The sequence below is a fragment of the Tenebrio molitor genome, chromosome 1 (genome assembly GCF_963966145.1).
Source record: "Tenebrio molitor chromosome 1, icTenMoli1.1, whole genome shotgun sequence".
Classification (NCBI taxonomy): Eukaryota; Metazoa; Arthropoda; class Insecta; order Coleoptera; family Tenebrionidae; genus Tenebrio; species Tenebrio molitor.
In genome coordinates, this window is record NC_091046.1 from 12,344,574 (window position 1) to 12,369,331 (window position 24,758).

At 34.2% G+C, this 24,758-nt stretch overlaps 1 protein-coding gene and 2 non-coding genes across 4 annotated transcripts in view; all 3 read right to left on the reverse strand.

The window, feature by feature from the left end:
• The window catches only part of GEFmeso (Guanine nucleotide exchange factor in mesoderm), a 75,026-nt gene that overhangs the window by 22,858 nt on the left and 27,410 nt on the right, over window positions 1–24,758 (reverse strand). The window lies entirely within an intron of this gene.
• LOC138122498 (U4 spliceosomal RNA) lies at window positions 12,382–12,508 on the reverse strand. Its single transcript, XR_011156534.1, has one exon. It is a non-coding gene; the product is annotated as a U4 spliceosomal RNA (small nuclear RNA).
• Window positions 14,327–14,451, reverse strand: LOC138122487 (U4 spliceosomal RNA). Its single transcript, XR_011156524.1, has one exon. It is a non-coding gene; the product is annotated as a U4 spliceosomal RNA (small nuclear RNA).

Consider the following 24,758-nt stretch of genomic DNA (forward strand, 5'->3'; position numbering starts at 1 on the left):
GACCGTATATCAAGAGTCCTGTGAGACTCTATAATTTTATTGTGTCGACCTACTATCCATTTACTAAACTCCCGCACTGTCAAAGTGTTTGCAAGTTGCCGCACTGCCGTTCTTCAACGTTGGCGCAAAAATTTAAAACTTCAAATTTGAAGTTAAGTTTAATAAATTCGCTTTCTTTCATTCAAAGTATTACTTACACGAAATGGCTGAATAAAACGAAGATATGAAACGTAAAAGAATACTGTTAACGGCCACAGAGAAGCACGGTATTGTTAATTATTGTTTGGAAAGAAGAGAATTAACCCCATTAACATAACCAAACTTTTCTTGTTGACGTTTTTATAACTAGATTTTGTGTACAGGCAACTGAAAATGTACGACACCATAGTTATACTCAAAAAGTCAAAAATTTGACACTGACAGTGCGGGATTTAATAAACGGATAATATGTCGAACTGTTGAAGCCGTCAATCAGATCAATATCAACAATTCAACAGTCAAATGTCACATTATTTAAATCTTAGGTCAGTGGCGAATTCGACGTCTTAGTTGTTTTGCTTGTGATTTTCTCCAGTTTTTCTATATTTTAATTGCTTTTCATCTTTCAACAGTCTTTATTAAAAACCTGCCATTAATGGCTTTACATACCCTCTGTTTTTTTTTATTTGGTACCACAATATGCTACAGAGCGGAAAAATCAAATATTCCATGGGACTTTTGATATATGTAATATGTATGTACTATTCCGGACACGGAATCTTGGCCAACATTTTTTAGACATTTCCAAAAAAAATTATGTAAACTAATCTTTAGTGTCATTAATAAATGACAGTTATTAAAAATCACTTTGAAGTTTTTCTTATGACATCAAAAAAGCAGGGAAGTGGCATTATCGAGTCAAAAGTTGGGTTATATTCATTCACAAAATTTTCTGACTTTAAAAACAATTCTAAAAATTTCAAACAAAATCAAAAAGACAACTTTTCACAAACAGATGGTCATTTTATTTTTCTACAAAAAAATTATCTTTTGTCTTTGAAATGGAAAGTACCTACATCTTTACATAACTTCATCAACATTTACTCGTTATTTTCCAATTTATACATATAAAGAAGGTACTAAGTCTTTATGTTGGCAGGAAAGCTTTTCTATTTTTGAAAATCTGCTCTACTTATCTTTTACAGATGATACAGTTTATATTTTAAGCGGAGATTAAATAGATCGTTTATATTGTTTACTTTTCTTTTTACTAAATCTTTTGAGGAAACAGTACTAATCTATCTATTAAGGAATTTCGATAACATCAAACCAACTTGACCGAATTTCACCGCAAAAACATTTAAGGGACACTAACTGCAACTGTCTTCGAAAGCTCTACTTGAGACTTGAAAATGATTCAGTAATGAAACGAATTGTGAAGTATTTTACAAGTTAGTGCTACACATGCGAACACTTTTTATTCTACATACGTCACACATGATGTCGATGGACTGAAAAAATGAATGAGTACTTCTGACGTACCCAACTTGAGTGTTTATTTTTATTTTCAAACTACTAGACAAGATCGTACAAATATAGATAAAAAATCAATATCGATTGAAAATAACCGTGTTTTTTTATGAATAAAGAGACGTCACCACAAACTGGGACTTCCCTATTTTAGTTTGCAAATAACGTTACCTATGAAAAATAAATCGGCGAACAGTAACGCAAGGACTCGATATTAATTTGGGCAGTGAAAGAAGTGCTATGGTCTCACGAATACAAAGTATGTATGTAGTCTTCAAAAGTGACTGTAGCTCCATCGCATTACAATTGCTCACTTAACGATTGCAAAAAGTGTTTTTATAGCACCGTATTTAAATAATAATGCTGCGGTACAATGTGTCAATAAAATATTGCTTCAAACAAATTGCTACAGCTTTTTGTACAATTATGTTTCACCGGTACAAAGTACCACCGTTTCGAGACTCTCAATCTTAACCTTGAATAAATTTGTTTTTAAAATTCAGACCCGAGAACGAGCGGCTTCATGGTAATTTATCCTTCACGCTAACTAAGAATCCTTCTAAATTTTCTAATTAATTAATTTCCCGTTACTCGTCCAGCATATTATTTTAGAATCAAAGTTTTCCAATAAAGGTGAACAACTCGAGTCAATCACCGATTGAATTATGTAACTGAGAAACAATTAGACCATTCTTGTCGTACGATTTGCTCGGTGCTAACGGTACCTAAATCACGCACTTTATCTAGATAAGAATCTTATTATTAACCTGCTTCTTGAAATAAACATTTGGGTGGACCTGTTCGCAATGCACGAAAAATTCCCGCGGACCAGATGACCAGATCGTCTTACATAACGCCGGTATTGCTGTTCAATTAAACGTTAATAACACTTATTCGAACCATATGATCCAGAAATTAAAGTGGCCCAATGTCAACCACTCCTCGTACATGGCGCAATAATCAATCTCAATGTGGAAATCATTCAGAAACCTTCTTGCTCCGGGCGTCAGACTTTCTGTCTGCAAGAAGACTCCATCAAATTTTTAAGTCTAGTGTCATGTTTATCGGGTGCATTCACCGATGGATTCTTGCTATCTTCGGTACAAGCATCACTGCTCAATAAAATCTGTTGTATCGACGATCACATACCTTACGATCGTTATTCGTTATCGCTGCATGTCGTTTGGTTATCTGTTTAATTGAAAAGCAACATGATAAAGTGCAGCCCCAGTTTGTCGCTCGCGGTGAGGTGTTTGATGTCGGAAATAGATTTATTGTTAGAAAGATATCTGATTTTAATAGCTACTACCTTTGGGGGTGTTATTAACTAGCAGGCGTATAATTTGAAGCGGAATTTATCATATTAGAGGCGCTTTTATTACAGGAACTGTTCGGGCTCCAAAGAAAAAAATAGGGATGAAGTGGACTGATATTGTGTGGCTGGTTGTTAGGTAGATTTATTATCTTCCGTTTGAATGATACATCGGAATGCGGGAGAAATTAGTTGTCGTAAATATGTACGATCAGTTTATAGTGTTAATATGGTGCTTGATGGTTTTAGTCCCACATAGCGTATATTATTCCTGGAGACATTTATTACGATCCGATGATTATTGATGTGACTTTATACCCGACGTGTGCATTTATTTAAATAATTAATAACCATACCATGATTTGTTCGCGTTTTCAATAAGAGCTGACAGCTAGAACCTTTCGACAAGGGAGAGGCTCCATAATTAGCGCTCTAATGGTTTTTAAATAAATATTTACATAAATAATTATGTAAATAGGGGCCTGAATTTCCCAAAATAGTGTAAGCGACAGTCAATAAAAGTAAAGTCAGACAAGTCCCGATAAATATTTGTTTATTTATCAAACCGATTAAATTGGTTTCGTGTTAAATGTACATATGTACAATGAAATCATAATACATACTAAGGATGTAACTCTCGTAATAGAAAATCAATATCGAAATTAATAGTGACAATTATTTTATCTAGGATTTGGAGGAGAAAGTAACCAAGAAATTATTTTTTGATCGCTACTAGGATGCTGTTTGTACACACCGACCGCAGAAAGGAATTTCAAGACAAAATATAAATGTTCAGTTGTGGAGAGGATGTTTACTTAAATTTGGGGTTTTACTGCGATATTAGATCTACATTTAGGGTTTATCCCAGCGTGTCTGTTTATTGTGTATGTTTGGTTTCAAAAGTAATTATTATTATTAGTAGAACGCCTGGTGGGTTTGCAACCCGAAATACACCAGGACAAAAATAAATTAATCTTCACATTTTTAAAACATTGTATACATAATTATAGGTTAAAATAAGAAAAAGGCAGCAAAATAGTGTTCTAATTTCATGGCTGTAATATTTAAACCGGTGATTTATAGCAAACAAGTGTATTAATACCTTAAAATACCGAATCGTTATTTTTCAAATCTAAACTATATTCCAAATTCCAAATGGATATTTTCTCCAGCTAAAAATAAAAACAAGCAAATAAATATTTTTTCGGAACGTACTTATCGTTATAGATACATATATAAAAAACCGCTCACCCGCTTTAAATGACTTAACTTTGTCAAATATGTGTGCTTTATGAATCAAATTTTATGGACAAGGAAAAAGCATCAAAGGCGGCTTAATCAATCTATTGTAATATAACTAATATACAGTGTGGAAACTACTTATGGAATAAATTCAGTAATTTCAAAAGTAATGACATTTGTCAAAAACGCTGAAAAAGGTCAATTTTTGTTTCTCATAATGCTTATTTTAAGTTGCTTCATTTGTTGATGACGTTTTTCATTTTTGAGCTATGACGTCATCACCAATTTTTTTAAATGACAACCCCAACTTGTTTCTTCTCTCTCTGATAGATCTTCCCACTACCTAAACGTTGAATTAAAAAAATTGGTACTTTACATAACAATTTTTTTGAGAAAATGACAAATTTTACTTCAAAAATTTAATTTAATTTTTAATGTAAAAATTTTAATTGAGTTCTTGAGCTCAAACAATAACAAACAGACATCTAAGATTAACAATTAAATTTAATGTGAATGTTGAAATTGTCCCCCGCCAACCATTTGGCACTCACCGACACTTTGTACACAGCGCTCAATAATGTCAGGGCTTATTTGCTCCATTTCAGCGCGAATTCTCTGCCTTAAATCTTCTGAATTGTTTGGTTTATTAAAATAAATCTTCTATTTTAAATAAACCCATACAAAAGAATTGTTACGTTAAAAATTAAATTAAATTTTTGAAATAAAATTTGTCATTTTCTCAAAAAAATTGTTATGTAAGGTACCAATTTTTTCATTCGTTGTTTAGCTAGTAAGAGAAGAAAAAAGCGGGGGTTGTCATTTCAAAAAATTGATGATGACGTCATAGCTCAAAAATGAATGACGTCATGAACAAATCAAGCAACTTAAAATAAGCACTATAAGAAATAAAAATTGACCTGTTTCAGCGTTTTCAACAAGTGTCATTAGTTTTGAAATTACGGAATTTATTCCATAAGTAGTTTCCACACTGTATAAATGAGATAAATCAAATAAAATCTCAGCTAAACTTTGATTTATTTGAAAATAGTTTATTACAATTTTGGTGGGGGGTTAATTTTGCCGCTAGGTATAGTGTAGAATAAAAATGATAAGAACTGTACCAATTCAAACTATGGCAAATTATTAAGCAAGCAACGGTAAATGAACAACTTTCTACAGAAAGATGGCTATTCTAATTTTCTGTTAATATTTAAAATCAAAAAGTTTAACTCAAATGTACATAACATTCTGAGTTTCATTTGAAATATGTAATTCATTTCCAATCTAACTCGTATGGAGTTAAAATATTTGAAAGATTTTTAAATTTAATTTTGAAAAAGTTTACAATCAGAGATTAAAAAAAAAATGTAAAAGCCTGCAAGAGCAATTTTTCAAAGCAATTGTTAAATATACTTTCTTGATACAACTTCGGCTTTGGCTGGTGTGCACTTTTATCCAAGTATTTACCATTACAAATTAAACAGGAAGCACAAAAATGGACTGGGTTGGTCGTCTCTAAGAATGCAAACATTTTGGTACTACATTTTTGTATACATACTTAAGTCATATTTAAAAATATTGAACAAAAATCGCCACGTAAAGCCAGACTCATTTTTCATTTTTCAATTCCTTGTTGGCGATTTTCTGGATTTTTTAGGCAAATTATGGCAAACTGACTAAGTGACAATTTAATTAAGACACGGGTGATTAACTAATTTAGTGACATCATTATTTTCATAGCAGAGAATGTAATTAAACACCCCTTCATCAACCACTTGAACAGTGATTGATGAGTATTTAAACGAATCGGGTCGATTTAAGCAAAATGCTTCGTAATGGGGATGCATTTTATCAAACTGAAATTTCAGTATCGCTTGTCATGCACTAAATCGAATCTTCTTTTAAAATTGGTAAAGTAGCGAAGAGGTCGATTTAGTTGGCACTCTTCGAGATTACAAAATAGGTGATAACGTTTCCTAAACATTTGGTGTTAAAATGGCTATTTTTAAAGTGACACGATTCGAAATCACATTTGATACGGCGATTTACGCAGTTGCCAATAAAAAAAATTATCGTCTGGCGCTCCAACACACGTGTTTTAAATAAATACGAATTTTGTATTTCTCCCGAGAATAACGGATGCATTGTCGAAAAGGAAAATCCCGATTCTAATCGAGTTGCCGGTGACGCAAGTCCCATTCATTTTTATTGGTTCTTCATTCATGGCTCTAAAATGCGTTTAATTCAAAAACGCGCTGTCGGACAATCATTAAATTGAGAAATGGTAATTCGGACGGTGGGGCCCCATTGTTGGTGTCCAGGCGGGTGTCTTGCTGAGTCTGTGAATGCGTGCACGGTGGATATACCGTGGCCGTGGTGCAAGTAAGCCTCCTCTCGATGACGGCGCGGCCACAAAGCATTGACCCCGATATGTGCACGGCGCCTCGCACTCGTCGGCTACATTCCGCCACCGCCACCATACTCCAGCACTGCCAATCAACCGCCACACCGGCGTCTAAAATCCCACATACGCACCAGACCATCTTCATTTGCATACATCATCCGCGCTGCCCACGGCCGTGCGACACCGTTGCCGATTTCGAAAAAAACTGACAACAATCACTAATTTTCGCTAGAACTTGATGCAGAGAAGCTCAGACGGTTTGGTTTCTTTGCGAAAAAAGGTGCAAGTTTTTCTCTGTGATTGATTGCCATGACGAGAGTTGTAAGTGGTAACACTACAAGTGTTTGTCTTTCAACTTATCAACTTTCAGATGATCAGATACAGTTTTACTATTTACAGTTAATTCATGCAACAGGTACAAAAATAGTTGTACATAGTAGTAATTCTACCCACACAAATCTGGCTTCTATTTTTTCTTTCTCTTTTTTATCATTTCTGTCTTCTCTCTTATTACAAGGCGCCCATGCTATTATGTTCCAGATTTTCTCCAACTCTTTAATTTTTCACACAAGTTGTACTGCTTTTTTCTTTATAATTTATAATTCTACACTTCCTTATCTTCCAATTATTCCTTCGTTTCCACAAATTACTTTTGCATCTGTTTTCGTATAGGACAACTTTTACCTTCCAGAATTCGTCTGCTCTCGATCAGTTTAATCATAAAACTATTGTTTTTCTTTCTGTTATCTATCTAGAACTTGGCACCAGTATTACAAAATAAATTTGTTACAAATTTTTCCTTCTAAAGTTTCCTAATTTATTTTTCTGTCTTGTCAATTTTGAACTAAATTCAAATACGACAAAATAACAATTATTCTTCTAACAATATTGTGTCAAATTCTTTAAAGATTGTTGTTATAAAGTCCTGAGTTTAGTACAAGCTCTACTCTTAAAAATTGACCTTGTACCATAACCCCTTGGGTTCAGGTCTGGTGCGTATGGAGGCTATTCTGCAGCGCTGACAAAGTAGGCAATATGTGTCTGTTTCTTTTGTTCTATAAGGTGAAGTAATCTTGTTGAAATCACTAATACTCATCAATGCTGTTGATAAATTATAACACATTTTTTTGTTTTAATGAACACTGGCTTTTAGTAAAGTACATAGGTATGTCTGAAAACAGGAATAATTTATTTACATGGCCATTCTTAAGTAATTTAATACAATAAAAATCAAGGAATGGTTTAGTATATCAAGAAAGGTTAAACACCTAAACAGTATACTCCGTGTAATCCGTTCCGAATGTGGCATTTACAGATGCAGACGGTAACTGAATATTTGCCATTTTTAACTGTACTTATTTAGATTTATAATTCATTCGGTTCCTTCATAACAAAAAGCAATTGTAGCATTTACGGTTGTTATGAAAATATTGAAGAAGTGTTTCTGCAATCAATGATTTCTTATCTGCAATTTCATTGACAGCAAATATTGATATTTTGAAATCAAAATAATTTGTATTGTCTTTTTTCAAAAAAAATTAGAGCTTGAACTGATAAATATAATCGCTGTATACAGGATATTTCACAAGTGGTAATGAGCCCGGCGGAATTGAAAATGCAACCCATAATACATCTCCAAAGTTAACGTGGCTATTTTAAATATCGTATTGTTTTAAATTGAAATTATGCATCCACTGCTTCTTGCTTCCAATAATTTTATTTGTCACAACTGACAACAAAAAAGTTAAAATACGACGATTAAAATGTATTGGAACGACAAGAAAACAGATATGATTCTGATTTTAGGGCGAATGTAATAAAACTGCCTCTGCCGTTGCGCGTTTATGCAAACAATAAACATTTTCCCAAAAACTCTTTGTTTTTTCACAATTTCATTTAACCAAGCGAATATGACATTTACGAAACCGCACAGTTAACTGTTTTACGTTTTTTAATTCAAAAAATAAATATCCACGTTAGCTTTGCAAATGTATTGTGGGTTGCATTTCCAATTCCGTCGGGCTACATTATCACTCGTTAAATACCCTGTATGTTGCAATTAACAAGATACTGAAAGAAAGATCTACATGTTACATCAGAAAATGTCGTCTGTGACTTTAAAAGTTAGGACAAGATGTCATCCAGGTGTTCTACAGACAGATTTAAATTAATCCCGTGAGCTTTGTAAATGCTGATTTAATTATTAATAACGAGTACAAGAATGTTTCCATAAAATATGTTGAAAAGTATGTAAACATGTTTTAAAATTATCATGATAAACATTTAATATTTATAATACAATTATGTATGTTTAAAACAATGTATGATCAAGAGTTGTGAAAAAGATTTTAAAACTTATTGTATCGTCCATCATGGACTGTCATGAAGAAACAAATTAATCAATCACAAATTATTTTGGTTTCAGAACGAACAATAACACGGTAATTCGCAAATTCAAAGTTAGGTTATGTGAATCTTATCTATGGTTATGTGTAATGACACTAATGACTAATGACTAATTGACTAATGATGTTAGGCTGGGCTACACTACACGTTTTCGATGTTTTTGTTTTTTGAATTTTTGCAGTTGCTTTTGACCATGAATTCTTTGAAACATACGGTATATTTCACACTCTAGAATATTAACTTTTAACTTATATCTACCAAGTACATACATATATACGTACAATTTACATAACATAATAAACAGAAATAAAGAAATCATTTTTATAATTTAAATATTATTTGTTATAAGTATAATTTTTATTTAAAAAAGTGTTAATCCGTTGTTCATAAACGAAACCAGAACAGTCAACAAGATAAACGAACCTATTCGAAAAGATGATACTTATCATCATCAACGTGTCTTAACATTTCATTAAATACTTTTATTTTCTTAAACGAATTATTTAGATTTAGGATATCTGGAGATCGCTGGTGGTCTAAGTGGCCTATGTACCACCCCCATTACAAGGGGGCGGTATAAACATCTGTTTCTGGAAAACGATCTGCTTCCTACCGTCACAAACACTCAGTTCAACAGCGACATTATTAAAAGCAAAATAAATTAATTTGAAATTAGTCCCTCGGGCACCACTATTTATCATATAGCCACTCTTAGGTGACTACAGATGGTGTGTTACTGTGTTAAATACTGACCTTAATAAAATGTACTTCTGGCAACTGGAAAGAGTATTGGCCAAGAACCGGAAGTTAACCCAACCGAAACGGTTTTGGCCACTTTGTAGCATCATCAAAGTGTTACCAGAATAGCTGCCATCAAAAGTGCATAACAATTTTCCGGTGTTCCTTGGTCGGCCGTCTTTTATTAGCCAACTCGTGTAATTATTTTGGCCAAGCCCGCGCGTGCACACCCCTGGGTCATTAAATTAAATACGGCGTGCATACAAAAGCCACCTAAGTGTGCACACAAACAACGCCTAACTAGATGGAGTTCCTAATAGGATTGCAAGTCTCATTACCATGCTACCGATAGCTCGTTATTAACGCGACCACGTATTTCAAATGCTGCCCACAACATGTTCAAACGTACGACGGATGGACGGCAAACCTGATGAAATTGGTTGATCGCTCGCCTGTGACACCAACAGTTCTATCTAATCCAGCGTTTTTGTTTGTCATGGTAAGTAGTGTCAGCGTCACCAAGAAAAAAGAACACTCTCAATGGACCTTATTAAGACGTACACAATGTAACAAAAAGGACACGCGACTGATAAACTGAATTCTAAATTGGACGCTCCTACAGTACTCAGCAGAGGAAGCATTACGTAAGTGTGTAATGGGAATCATGAAAAAATGACACCGAAAGTTTAAAAATAAAATTCGGGTTCAATCACCTGGTCCAGTTTTCGGGAAAATTTCAAAGAAAATGAAAAAAAAAACATTTCTGCTTGACGTAATGTATGATGCCGACAAAAAGTTACCACTAAAGTTTGTTTAATTTGAAAACGAGGTTTATTTAAAGATCTGCAATAAATGTATGTATTTTCGATGTAGCTTTTGATGAGTCAAAACATTTTCCAACTGATTTATTCCCACTTTTTAAACAAATTGAATTCAAATAAACTAACTTCATTTTTTACAGTACATGTTTGGTCTTTGGTCTTTGATTTTTCTGTTGAAATTACTATAGAAATTCTTCAATTTTACAATCTGTCATGTTATAAAATAAAGTCTCAAATAAGATAAGTGCATACCAGGAATTAAGTTATTTTCATACGCTTGTTACATATTTAGTTTGTTCAATATTTATACAGGGTCTATCAGAACTGGCGGACCAAAATAATACGGTGAATTCATCATCTTCTGAGAATAATAGGAACACTGTAAAAAAAAATCTATCTTAAATAGTGATTAGGAAAGAAGCAATTTAAACTGACCAATCCTGTTGTTGATGTTAAGTTACCTATAAATCAGTTTTCCTGCTTTATTTGTAACTATGGATGCATTTCAAATGATGCATGATATGCATTGTTGGGAATCCGCATTGTTTGTGCAATGACGGACGTTTTTAGGTTATAGTATTTTTCAGGTTATAGTATTTCTGCTAGGATGTTCCCTATTGGGAAAACGTACCTACTGCGTACTCCTGAGCAGCAACTGTGGCACTCTCATCACACTGTCCATATAAGACAAGCATAAGAAAATATTCTGAAGAAGTAAACATTAAGCGTTTTTAATGACTTTTGTAATTGTCAGAAATAATTTATTATGACATAATATTCAATTATTATGTCTTTGCAACAACCAAATTTGTTTCAATAGTTACTAATATAATTTTTTAAGGTTATTTTATATCTACACGCGATTGGTCAATTAACAACGTTCTTATTTTAAAATCCAATGAGAATGGGTTTTTAAAAATATTTTTCCTATTATTCCCAGAAGATGATGATTTCACCGTATTATTTTGGTCCGCCAGTTCTGATAGACCCTGTATTACAAATGAAATAAAACCACATGTTTTATGCACTTATAAAGTAAAAGACAAATTGTATAGTTCACTCAAGTTGCAAAGAACCACTTGTCATTTGCAACAGCATTTTTTCAATATTTTTGAATCAAATTAAGGCACAATGGGACCAGAAAATCATAGTTTTGATTGAATATTTTCACTTATAATATCCCAAGTGCATGATTATTTCCGGATATTAATCAATGCACGAGGGCATATTCGGTAAGAAAATCGCAAGGACACGGACATTATGCTCTTAAATGATAAATTTCTGACAAAAAAAAATCAAGTTGTATAACAGAATTATTCTTGACAAAGGAAAAAAATTGAGATTTTTAACAAATAAATGATTTTGATTGGCTGAAAAAATTTCCACTTATTAATTTCATGTTGAGTTAGCTAGGTGCAAAAATTTCCAGGAAATCTCTATACTGTTATAGAAACGACACCGAATTCTGTTTTTCTATTGGCTATTTTTAAGTGTCGTGCGATTTTCCATATAAGTACGGTTTTAAAGTACATAATTTCAAATGACTAATGCCATAAAAGTGCTGTTGCAAAAGCAAAGTGGCTTTTTGCAACTTAAGTCAACTATATGAACAAACAAGATGCTGAAAGAACAAAAAAAAAGTTTTTTGGAAAAATATTGGGAGAGTTTATTTTTTCATGTTCTACAGACACATTTTTGTAGAGTGAAAAAATGAAAATTTTTGTCGTTGGAAGTTTTTCGTTGCCTCTTTTAGTTTTCGATACAATCAAAAGCAAAAACAAAAAAAAAGAGAAAAACGGATTTTCATGAGGTGATCTCAATCCTCAATTATTGTGCAGTTCATTTCTTGTGAGTGTTTATAACGTCTGTTCAAAAACATTTGTGGTCGAGTGGTTTGGTGCTTACTTTTACGTATGGCGTAAATGTCCCAAATAGTTCGTAAAACAGAAGGATATCGACCATCAATATAAATTTCAGAAACCGTTGAAAGAATCAACAAGAAAGTTTTCAAATATGTAGCAATAATCGTACCTCGGATAAACCTCATAGGTTACGATATTGTCACTGCGCAAAGCTAGTGAAGAGAATGAGTGGAAGTGGAAAGGAAGGAAGGTAGAACGAGTGAGCGAGTTCAAGTAATTAGACTAGACCTTCAACGAGAGAGCCACGGATAAGGAACACATGAGAGAGGTAGCGAGGAAGACAAACAAGGTAGTGGGATGCGCGTGAGAAATAGGAGAGAGAAAGTGGAGAGGTGATAATGTTTGAAAGTATGGTAGAGAATGTATCGATGTACGGGGCGAGATTTGGGGATGGAAGGAACAGGAGGAGGTAGAGAGAGTACAAGAAAAATATTTGGGATGGCTGCTAGGAGTGGACAGAGAAACGCCAGGTTACATAGTGCAAGAGGGGCAGGCTGCGAGTGAAAGCAGGAAAAAGGGCGGCAAAGTTTAAGGACAAAATGGATTGAAAGGAAGAGTGCAGTATATTGACAGAATGCTGGGGGGAAAAGAAAAAGAACAAGGAATAGGAAAGAGGGAATTAATACCAGAGGAACGGGTATGCCAGTGAAGAAGTGGAAAGATTGAGAGCGAAAGGAAGACGAATGAATGCAGAGCTGAGTGAAAGGAACAAAGACACGAACAAGCAAGAAAGGAAAGAGAGAATCAAAGAATGAAGGTACAACAGGGAGTATGAGAGGTGCACGACAGAGGAAGTTCCGGAGAATCTGGGAAAAGAGAGTGCAAAAGAGAGAAAACAGGTATTGGACGGAAGGAGAGGAGAAAAGGTGCAGAATGTGCTACGAGGAGAAAGAGAATGGATGAGATGAAATGAGAAAAAGGAACGGGGAGAAATATTGAATGAAGACGGAAGGGAGATAGGATGGATGAAAGAGATATGGAACCGGAGGGACAGAGTAGAAAAAGAAAGGGGTGGGAGATAGAAAGAAAAATTTTTATTTATTTTTTTGGAATTGTTATTTTTATGTTTAGATAAAATTGTTACCAGGAATCCGAAAGCCCGTAGAGCAATTAAAGCACTAGTCGAATCAACAGAAAACTTCAATTTTTCACAATAAATGAAAGTGTGGTCAGGTTCTGTATCTGAAGAATTTGTCAACTAAAAAGACGATTCACGTTTGAAGAGAGAGAAAACCCCACGGGCCTGCTTGAGCACAAATTTATTTGAAAGCTCGTTACTTTGTTGTGGATTATAAAATATTAAAAAATCGACATGTGTTCCATAGGTACAGTACAAACTCCTTGGGTCGCGGAAGACAATTTAATTTAGATTATCAAAAAGCATTAATTAAGTCGAATTGAACATTTCAATCAATTTTGTTTTTTATACATACTTTTATAGTTAAACCTTTCTAGAAAGAATTCAAAGAAAAAAGTTTTTGAAATGGTTTTGGTATAAGTTTAAACGCAGTTTATGTCATGTGCCAAGCCGTGGATTGATGAAATTCAATATCTTGATCAGATCCTAAGTATAGAAGTTGCTGTTCCAAAATATAAATTCAAGAACAGAAACTGTTATATTAATTTTATTAATTAATATATGACATTAAAATTTACGTTCGAATTGATTTACACCGGTCATTGTTTAAAGTTGTTTACTACTATTCCTTCACTTGAATCAAATACAAATAAACCGAAAGTGTTAGTTGTATGATCTAATTTCAAATCTAAGCACCTCAGTAAAGCTACCAATTTCTTATTTTATTTTTATATTACAATTTATAACATACAGGGTGAAATCGAAATACATCAGAATATTAAAACTCTAGGATCTTCAGACGAATTGTGAAAATCATGTGTATTCAGTTTTGCGCTATAGATCCGCAGGAGGGAAGACATGCCATGTACAGTTCAAGCACAAAACTACGCCACTGATATTACATCAAATCAAGAATAGTAAGATTAAAACCATTGAAAGAATCAACAGAAAAGTTTACAACTAGCAATAATCGTACCTCGGATAAACCTCATCGGTTACGATATTGCGAGTGCAACGCAAAAAAAGTGTTTGGTTCTCATTCACAGTACATATTCTTACACGTTTTTGCGGCTCTGTGTTTTTGGGACATTTAATTCATAGTAAGGTTTTGGAGTTCCTGTTTTTAAAGCGTTTTTGCGGCTCTTCATGTTTTAATTTATTGAGAGCTTCCAGAAGCGTCTCGTTCGGAATGGAATTAAGTTAAATTGGACTTTATACATTTAAAACCACATTTTAACCACACTCTTCGGTTTATTCACTGATTGCAGATACATACTATGGTTTGCCTATTATGATGCATTTCAATTTCACCCTGTGTATATTAGTAAACGAGTACCTATTTGTAAGAAATAAAATTAAAACTGCAACAATTTTAGTGAAACTTTTGTCAGTAATATGTATATTTAAAATCTGAAAACTGCTCATGCTCCGGTATAGCACTTCTATACTTAGACACGTGACAATCACGTTTGTCTTCCTGTGTGGGAATTTCTTTCTGTTCGAATCGGAAAGAGTCGCCGAGTAACTAGGAACACTGCGGTCATTGTTGAAGAATTGGCGCCAGTTGTTTTTCAATGTTAATGTGTACATAAGTTTTATTTTATGTTCATGCAACTAACATCGACATAAATATTTACTGACAGATAAATATTTTCTACTAATCACCTTCTACTTAACAAGACTCTATCACATTATAAACTGGTAAACACACATGATAGGTATTACACAAAAATTAAGCAATTGTGGATACTAAATCTTTTGAAACATACCCAAACCGCTGGAGGGATCTGTCGTTTACAATGTTGCCAACAATTCATCAAAAAAATCATAAACCTAAATCATGATTCTAATTTTTCTGTGCTGAATTTCTCAAATTGCATGCAACTTACATGAGGAATTCCAAATTGCTATTGCGGCATTGTCAATGCGCTAGGCCAGAAAATTATGTGGGAAACCGCTATATTAGTCATGTTTCAGGTTAGCATTGAATTCAATAGGCACATACCACGTATTCGAAGTAAATAAAATAAGACTATTGAATTGCCATATCCTCATTAAGCCTATTGTGTTGGTCAACCACATGGTATTTGTAAATAATTGAATTCGTTCACAAAGGTAATGAATGAGTAAAATATGACTACAACATTACGAATCTAAGTTTTTCAGTCATGAATGAATGCTTCTCTCTATTCCAGTGAAAGTTATCCAATAAATCAATCACATCTTTTTCTGAAACGAAGACTCGACAAGGACATTAAAATAACAACAATCATTGTTTTCTATATTGAAAATTACGTCTTACTTATTTTTTGTATTTTTAATTTTTACGTTTTAGCGATTTCATAAAAACTTTTAAAAACTAATACAGATGAATGGCGCCACTGCCATGCGGTTTATATTGTTCGACAAAGCCGCACATTTGTTACCGACTAAATTAAAAATTAAAACATGTCAATTAGCAATTAACGTTTTTAGTAGTTATAATTTGGATTAACTCCGAGTAGCACATTTTTTTGTCAACAAAACTCGGATAAAATTAGAGTCGCTAACGTAATCGTGTCGATATAAAAACCTGGATTTACTTAAAGCATCACAAATCTTGTCGGCAATAATTAAAAGTTGCCAATGGTGTTTCTCAATCGGCTAAAAACAAGGAAACAAACATTAATGAAAACCACATTCACAGAAGTGTTTCCTTATGCTCCGTTTATGTCCGCGAAAGAACCGAGATTAGAATGAACAGTTAGAACTATGGCGAAATGTTAAATTTTTCAAAAGGAAATAACGCCACACAATGGAACCATTGTTGTCGCCAAATCACTGTTATTCACACTTGACACGATAAGTACGGGAGTAATAAAATCTAACAATAAATATTATAATCATAAGGTTGTAAACGCTGAAGATCGTATTTATGACCTGAAATGGCCATAATTTCTCATAAACACAATCAGGCTGTAAGCAATTAATTTGCACTTGTTGAATTTACTGCTCTTTGCAACAATAAATAAGTCGGGGATTTTCGCCGGATGCAATTGCATTAATGTGCATTTTATTGCTTTCTCAATTTCAAATTTAAATTCTCACTTGAGCTCGTAAATTGCAATATGTACTTCTATTTCTAGGTCTGCAGAAGTTGTTGGCTTTTGTCAAGTGCGTGGTCAACTACACCGACAATTCAATTTTATGGAATACTTTATTATGGTGACGAAAATCAGTGTGAAGGGGCGGAAAATACAACGAAACATTAAAAGTCGTCACAATCCTCAATTTAAAAAAGAAGTTTTCAATTTGGCAATCACTCTTGTTTAACTCATAGGTACAGAAAACTTCCTAATGAAGATTATTCGAGGGAAAATTGGTAAAAGCTAAAGATTTCTGAAAATGCTATTTGGACAACAATGAAAAAGTGGAGAACGAGATCTCTCTTCAACGGAAATTGTTGTGGAGGCAACAAATGAATTACGACACCTGAGAATCTATTCATTGGAATTGAACGAATCCAGAAGGGAATCTTTATTAGTTTTAGCCATGGACCTAGTATTGTTAATAGTAATAGAATAAACCTTCATGGTTTCAACCGTTGCACCGGGTTTGCATAGTGAGTGCGGAAAAAAACACCTCATATACGACGAAAAAGTTTTTTTGGACGAAACAGCAGATCCATCCAAATTCGAACCAGAATTCAAGAAGGAAATTTGTGCGGCGATAACGGAGAATGGCATATACAGAGTATTTCATGAGTGATAATGAGCCCGACGCTATTGGAAATGCAACCCACAATACATTTGCAAATTTAACGTGGATATTTGTTTTTTGATTTAAAAAACATAAAACATGGTTAGCTGTGCAATTTCGTAAATTTTGATATAAACGTCATTCGCTTGGTCAAATGAAATTGTGAAAAAAAGAAAAGTTTTTGGGCAGAAGCATTTTTGTCTGTTTTCTCATCGTTCGAATACATTTTAATCATCGCAGTTTAACTTTTTCGTAAACGTCAGTTGTGACAAATAAAACCCTTAGAAGCAAACCCATCATGGACTCATCATTTCATTTTAAAACAATACAATATTTGAAATAGCCTTGTTAACTTTTCTCAAAGTTAACAAGGCTATTTCAAATATTGTATTGTGGGTTGCATTTTTAATTCCGCCGGGCTCATTATCACTCGTGAAATACCCTTTATTTAAAACTTTTATAAACCAGTAATAATTACAGTTATAGTAGGCCCAGAAATATAGTGATTTTATGGACTTAGGCCGATAATTTCTTTACAATTTTGGGGTCACTTTTATTAGATACCAACTTGAAGAGAGTTATAAATCTTCTATGACAGATGTTTTTGAGTCGTCTGAAAATGGACCATCGGAGACAAAGGTAGGTAAAGCCCAGTCGCGCGACGGGTGTCAGTAGCTTATTGCCCTACCACCACTGACCACCTCAAGTTAATGTACTATTGCGGGCAAAAAAGGTGGGACAGTTTTGAAAATTTCGATGTAGTTCAAACTTTATTGTCATTTTTTTTGACACTATTCTAGCTGACAGTTTAAAATTTTATTTTATACTCCTATTTTCCTTTTCCAAATGCCCTCTTCTTTTGATAAAGGTAGATTTTGATTCGGACTTTGCATTAAATAAATATTCACTACGTGCTTACTTACAATCATTCCCTACAACCTACAATAGTTAATGACAACGTCAATCAATTCAAAGTAGGGTTGGAATCAGATAAAGGTTATTTCACATTAAAAGTCAAGACAATGACGTTGATGTCCCACTTTTTTTGCCCGCAATAGTACTCCATCCCTCATAAAATCACTATATTTCTGGGTCTACTATACGTTGTAGTTGTTTCTGCTACTTAATCGGAAAATTGATTTACGTTTCCTTGCTTTTTTTCCTCCATTCTTATGTTTAATTGATGTAAGAATGTCATTTCACTGCGCGACATTAATTGCATTTACCAAAAAGATTAAATTAATAATAATTATCTTCACTGATGGCGCAAATTTCCCAAATTGATTGATGTGGTCCTTCATCTTTGCGAATCCACTAGAAAATCTGCTCATTTATTTATAAACAGTCCTCCAACGCTATATCTGCCGGAACAAACATCATCCATCTAACGTTACGGTTAAATGTGAATGAACATTAACCATTCATTCATAATCGAGTGGAAAAATTTAGAGCACTTATTGGCGTGCAGAGCTTGAAGAATGAATAAAAAGTTGTACAAGCAAACTTTACGCACATACTGGTTCAACATCCGAGACTTCCACAGCCGCGTCAGCTGGCGTTGGGCATTTTCCTACAGACATATTAATCACTCTTAAATGCATTATCCCAACGCCGAGAAAAATTTGATACAGATTAATTATTATCCCAACCGGTGGACGTTATCTAAACTAGCAGTCGTCACTGTCCTTTACGGCTTTAAAGCCATCAACGTGATAATCCTCGCATTTATATCTAATTAATAGTAGAAACCGATGCATAACGAAACATGTGTCCGCGTACATATTAAGATAGTCTTGGAGAACAATCTAACGGGTCCTACCCACGTCGTGTCAGAATGGGATAAAAAAAAAGTGTCGGGAAAAATCGTTTGCTCCATATGGGGAAGACGTGGCCCACTTTAAGCCAATCGATAAATGACTTTCCGTCCCCAAAACACCACTCTCCTAGATAATAGTTGAACAATTTGAACGCGCTCCTATCTAATTTCAATAAACCTGCATGTAGCCTGTCACCAGATAATGGTAAATTTAAAATTTTCAATTACCGGTAACAACAAAACAATCAACATACCAAAAACGGAGAATACACGCACGAAGTACGTTATCTGAAATGATGGATGCATTAACGGACACAAAGTTCAAGGTTTTCACCCTTCAAAGTGCCGCCGGAGTGGAAGCGACCCTTAAAATGTTCTAGTTAATTGCCGCCTTGAGACGTGAAGTGATAAGACCCTTACGTGTTTTATAAATTGCTCCATAAAAATGTTTATGTGGTAAAAATCCTTCGGCTCTTTTAATGTCAATTTTAGTACACTTCCACGCTAACTAGAAATATTAATCAGAAACTGTAATATTTGCAGCAGTTTACTCAGCAACTTCAATTAAAAGATGGCTCAGGATGTCCGAGAATTTATATTTCGATATATGTATGTAAAATACAAAAAAAAAAAAATCAATTCATTTTTTTTGCCAGCAGAACGCGTGGTGCTGATGACTTCATTATGCATGTACCTAATCAATTAATCATGCTTTAATGCTAATTACAACGAGTGTTCAAAAAATGTGTGGTCAAGCAGGTCACGGTGTTCTCTCTACGTTACAAACGCTAGTCGTCTATTCGGTAATTCAGTTGGTATGCTTTGACATTTCTTTCAGAATTCAGATACATAACCTCACTTTCATTATCATTTAATGGTAAATTAAGACATTCCTTGAAAGTAGAAATTACGGTGTGATCAAGAATGACTGAATCTGTTGGTAACAATGAAATTTGGCAAACTTTCAGGTTCATTTTTGTAATAGCGCCCTAAGGTCTAAAAGAACAACAATTACATAATTTTAATAACTATTTTATTTGTTGCATCACATTGGCAACCAACAACATAACTCTTGATTTTTGAGAACGAATCATGTCATTTACTTTTTCAAAGCTTTAAGGTGGATTTAAATTATTTTACAAAAAATAATGTATTTTGGGCGTCTTATAATCCCTCGGCCCTTCGGACTTGTACTTATAATTCCGCCGCGGGCCAAAATCGCCTCCTTCACGCCCTTAATACAAAAATATCTATTTAATGTCGTCTCAAGTTAAAAAATCCTGTCTGCCAATTACGAGACAAAAAACACCAGTACTTTTCAATTGTTTCATTGCCAACAGACTCAGTCATTGTTGGTCATGCTGTCTTTTTTTTTTAAGAAATAATTCACACCACTCTTCGTTCACTGAATAATTGCACATAGTTTGATATTTATGATCCAACTACGCCAGAATAAAAGTAAGCACCAGGCCACCAGGTCACTTGTCCGCAAAGTTTTTTGAACGCTCTTTATTGTGTATTATTTTCTACTCGTATACTCCGTACGGTGATAGATTGCAGGTTTTTAAATTCTAGTTCCAAAACATAAAGCAGTGAAAAATACTAAACTCTCCATCTCAATTGTTTCACGTTATGTAGAAAACCGTTGTATCCCTGCGGATTAATTCCCGCCAAACCAGTTTCTGTGTCTGTCTTCTGTCAAGAAACGTGCAATCTATCAGAGTACGGAGTATACAAGCTAATGCAAAGCAGTGCTACCAAATGGTTGCAATTAAAACGACCTTGATGAAGTAAGACAACATTTATTCGTAACTTGGAATGATGTTAATTTTCATTCATCCGGTTATTTCACAAAGAACGAGGTGTTAAGATTTGTTTATTGTTCATTTTAATGATGACGATAAAAATAATTTGAAATATTCATCCATGAATATGGTGTCGTGCTGAGCATGACATCTTCAGTGCGTTCACTGTCACTGGTTCAGTATGACATAATATGACAAGTGTAACTTGTAAACAAGCCTTCAAATGTTAAGCAACAACCCAACATTCCATGTTATTGTCTTGGAATTCTATTGTAAACCAAATCGAACATTATTAGTGCATGTATGTATGTATTCAAAAGAAAGTTATTTTCATGTGGATATACTAATATAACATGTCGTTAATAATCCAGTCGGTTGCCTTTTATAGTAATCTCAGGTAATATTACAGTCGCAGCTTGTTTGCATTCCTCAACTACATAGGTACTCAACAGAAAGGAAAATGACGTTTTTTTTTTTAATAATAAAATGGTACATTATATGACAAGGGACTAAAGTGCATCTTTTCATTCCCAATGTAAATTATACAGGGTGTTTTCGAAGTTGAGACGTTTCTTTTAACATGTGATAGTATGCGTTGTTCAAAAGAGTTTTAGCCATAATCACCTTTGTAAAATGTCTACCTCAATGAAGATACAATAACTTAATCTTCTTGAAATTTTTGAAACCGGTCCTGCTCAAGTTTACGCTGATTCGTTAGAAATTAGAATTGACAAAAAAAAATCAAATGAGCATGGCATAAATTAGTCGGAATGGCTTACCATTACGAAAATAACGAGCTCACAGATGTATGGGCAATGCTATCAGAATGCTGCTGAGGCGTCCAGAGAGTACGCAGAGCGATTTCCGGAAAGACACCATCCTGGGCCACGTCAGTACAGCGGAGAAATAGACAGCACCGGACTCAAAATTTTAGAAAACAATACCAACATACAATCAATTATCTCCGTTAATACAAACATTTTACTGAGAAGATTTAGGCTAAAATTCTTAAGAATAATGTATAGTACCTCGTGTTACAAGAAACGTCTCAACTTCGAAAACAACTTGTATATGTGGGATAAAGAAGCAATTACTATCGTGGTATATATGCCACATTTTGCACGTCCTAATGCATTTAATCATTTAATAGTAAAATAATAAGCAGGTGCAATAATTGCAACTTGAACGGAAACATTACTATAAAATAAATGTGGGTACTCACTTTTGTTCTTTTGATCATTGTGTATTGTGTTTTCTTGTTCGTACATTATTTTATTGTTACTATTACACATTCTGTCTATTGAACTTGGTCGGCTATATTTTTACTCTCAAGGAACTAAAAGTGCTACTTTCATTTTTCTTATCAATTTCTGTAGACTGTATTTGGACTTTGCTTGCTCTTTTGAGTTTCTTAGTTGCTCAGTTCACAAAATTGACAAGTACAGAATTATTATTATCCATCGATTTCAGTGGATTGGTTTACTTATTTCTAGGTTAAAATTGTTTTTTAATCTAAACACTTCGTAAGGAGAGAAAATCAATACAGATGTGCTCACAATTTCAAACAATATTTTAAATACTGTGTTGGGTTGTTTCTGAGTTAGAATATTTCTTATCTTCAACACCGTCTAGTTAAACAGGATCAATATTGAAACCTATTACAAATGAATCAATAAAAACATAATTATTATGTGAAATGTTTCGTTAAAAAAAAATCGTGTTCGTCCTAGATATGTTAATTAAATCACGAGAAAGAAATGTTTAAAATAAGGATACAATTTAAAACTTTGTAAAATCCGTAATTCTACATTTCTTGCAACGTTTTTTCTTTATTTGACAATTTAATAAATTTCTGATTCAATGGTTCTCTTAATGAGTCCCACCATTCCGTTTTGTTTCGAACCAATTGTGCCAGCAATGTTATTTCCTGCAAGCTTTATAAATGTTGTACCACTCCAACATCCTAATAATTAAATTAAACATGAGGGTGGCTGCCCGGATATAGTAAATCTATTTATCTCCAGTGGGAGTGGATAAAATCCTTCTTACTGGCCACTCGTGTCTGTAATTCCTCACGCAATTTATGTTAATGTTTAAAGTATCCTGTTACGATTTATTGCAGTTGTCTTGTGTTGTACCTACTCTACTAAAAAAAAATGTCAATGTATTTTTGTAGTTCAACTTTAGCACAGATTCAGCCACGATTATTATTAGTTATTACATAGTTACCTGGTGAAATGTTATTAATATTTTTCACAAATTATTTTTGGGGTAGCTTTGTAGCATGATTCAGTAAGTACCACACTGTATCAAAATTTCTAGAACATCTCAAATATCTGTTATCAAATTAGTCTTTAAGCAAACATGACGCAAGTTATTAATAAAGCGATAATGATAGACCTCAAGTAATGGCTATTTATTATACAAGTGTCTTATAAGGCAAATAAGTCACGAAAGAAATGTTTTGTTAGGATCACGTAGAACAAACGGAACAGCAAATTTGGAAACATTTCTGTGTTTTGGTATAACTTCCGTCTGCGCTCAACAGTCACGAATCACCACTCGATTCCCATGGAACGAAATTCGAATAAATAAGAACAGAAAGTGAAAATGCGTAATAATACAGCCTTTAAATGCTATAAATTATGCAGCCGAACAAGAACAATTTACAGCATTGTTACACACCATACTGAAAACTCGATAAACATCTTGAAAAAATAACAAATACAGCATTACCATTAGGAAGACACGCCTCTGCTCGAAGTCCACGCTCCGCATCACAATTAAAATATAAATAAATAGTGACTTAAAATAACGTCAAGTATTACATGTTGGGCACCTAATCCGTGCCATAGACCACGGTCGCAGATAAACCCGAAAGACGTCATTAATTTCGTTGCCTTGGTGGTCTGATAAACTGCTTTTGGAGCTCTCAGACCGCTATCACTAATGCCTGCACGGATTTAGATTCCTCCTCTTCCGTCTGGCTTGTGTCAGTCGTTTTCGAAATCGATATTGGTAAGTGGCGTTACCGCACGACCGACAATCACCCGAACTGTCTCGGCAACTCCGAAATCGTGTCAAAAAAGTGATTAACATCAATCGAAGACGTGAAAAAAGTCTTGAATCGGTAGTGGTCGCGTCTCGCCATCTCGGCGCTCTGCCTCTTCTCACACGCTCATGCTGCTTCTTGCATAAAAATGTCATCACGAACCGTCGCTTTTCTTTACATACATACCTCTTCAGTCACAACAGCGAAACCACATACGCCAAGAAATTGGTTCATGCCGTCTGGGAGAAACTATCGATGGCGACGGGTTTTTGTGCGAATCGTTTATTTTCATATGCGGGGCAATTTACCCATTTTTAGAAATTTGTGCGAGCGCACTGGCGCGAGTAGCTGGATTTATAAATCTGCACGGAGCGATGTGAAAAATGAAGCGAAAAAGACCATTACATCCCTATCGTTCGTTATTGAAGCTATTTTGATCTGGACTGGTCGCTAAGTATTCAGGCAATGGGCGTAATGACCATCGATTGATTCTTCGACCGGAAAAATACGGGAAACGTAAGATTTTTATCTACTGAATATTAAATAACGAGATCAGTTATTTCATGTGCTTGTTGTACCGTCGTCGGTACATGCTCCAGCCAACACATTATTTCACCGGATGTGTGAGCTCCCACAGGATTTCAATTCAAATATGGACAGATGGTTCGGTATAATCCAATATGCACCACTGCTATCAAACGTTTGGGATGTTTTACGAAAAATCTAACAGAGTCTGTACGAACACAGCCGAATTGGTTAAAAATTTTGAATTTTACCAAACACCAAATGGAGATTTTCATAATAATTTATCCCAATATTTTAATACTGTCCCCGGACCATAAATTTACAAAACCGACATATGTGACTTTCGTCCTACACTTTATTCTCTACGATTTGTTAGTCGTCGGTTTTAAT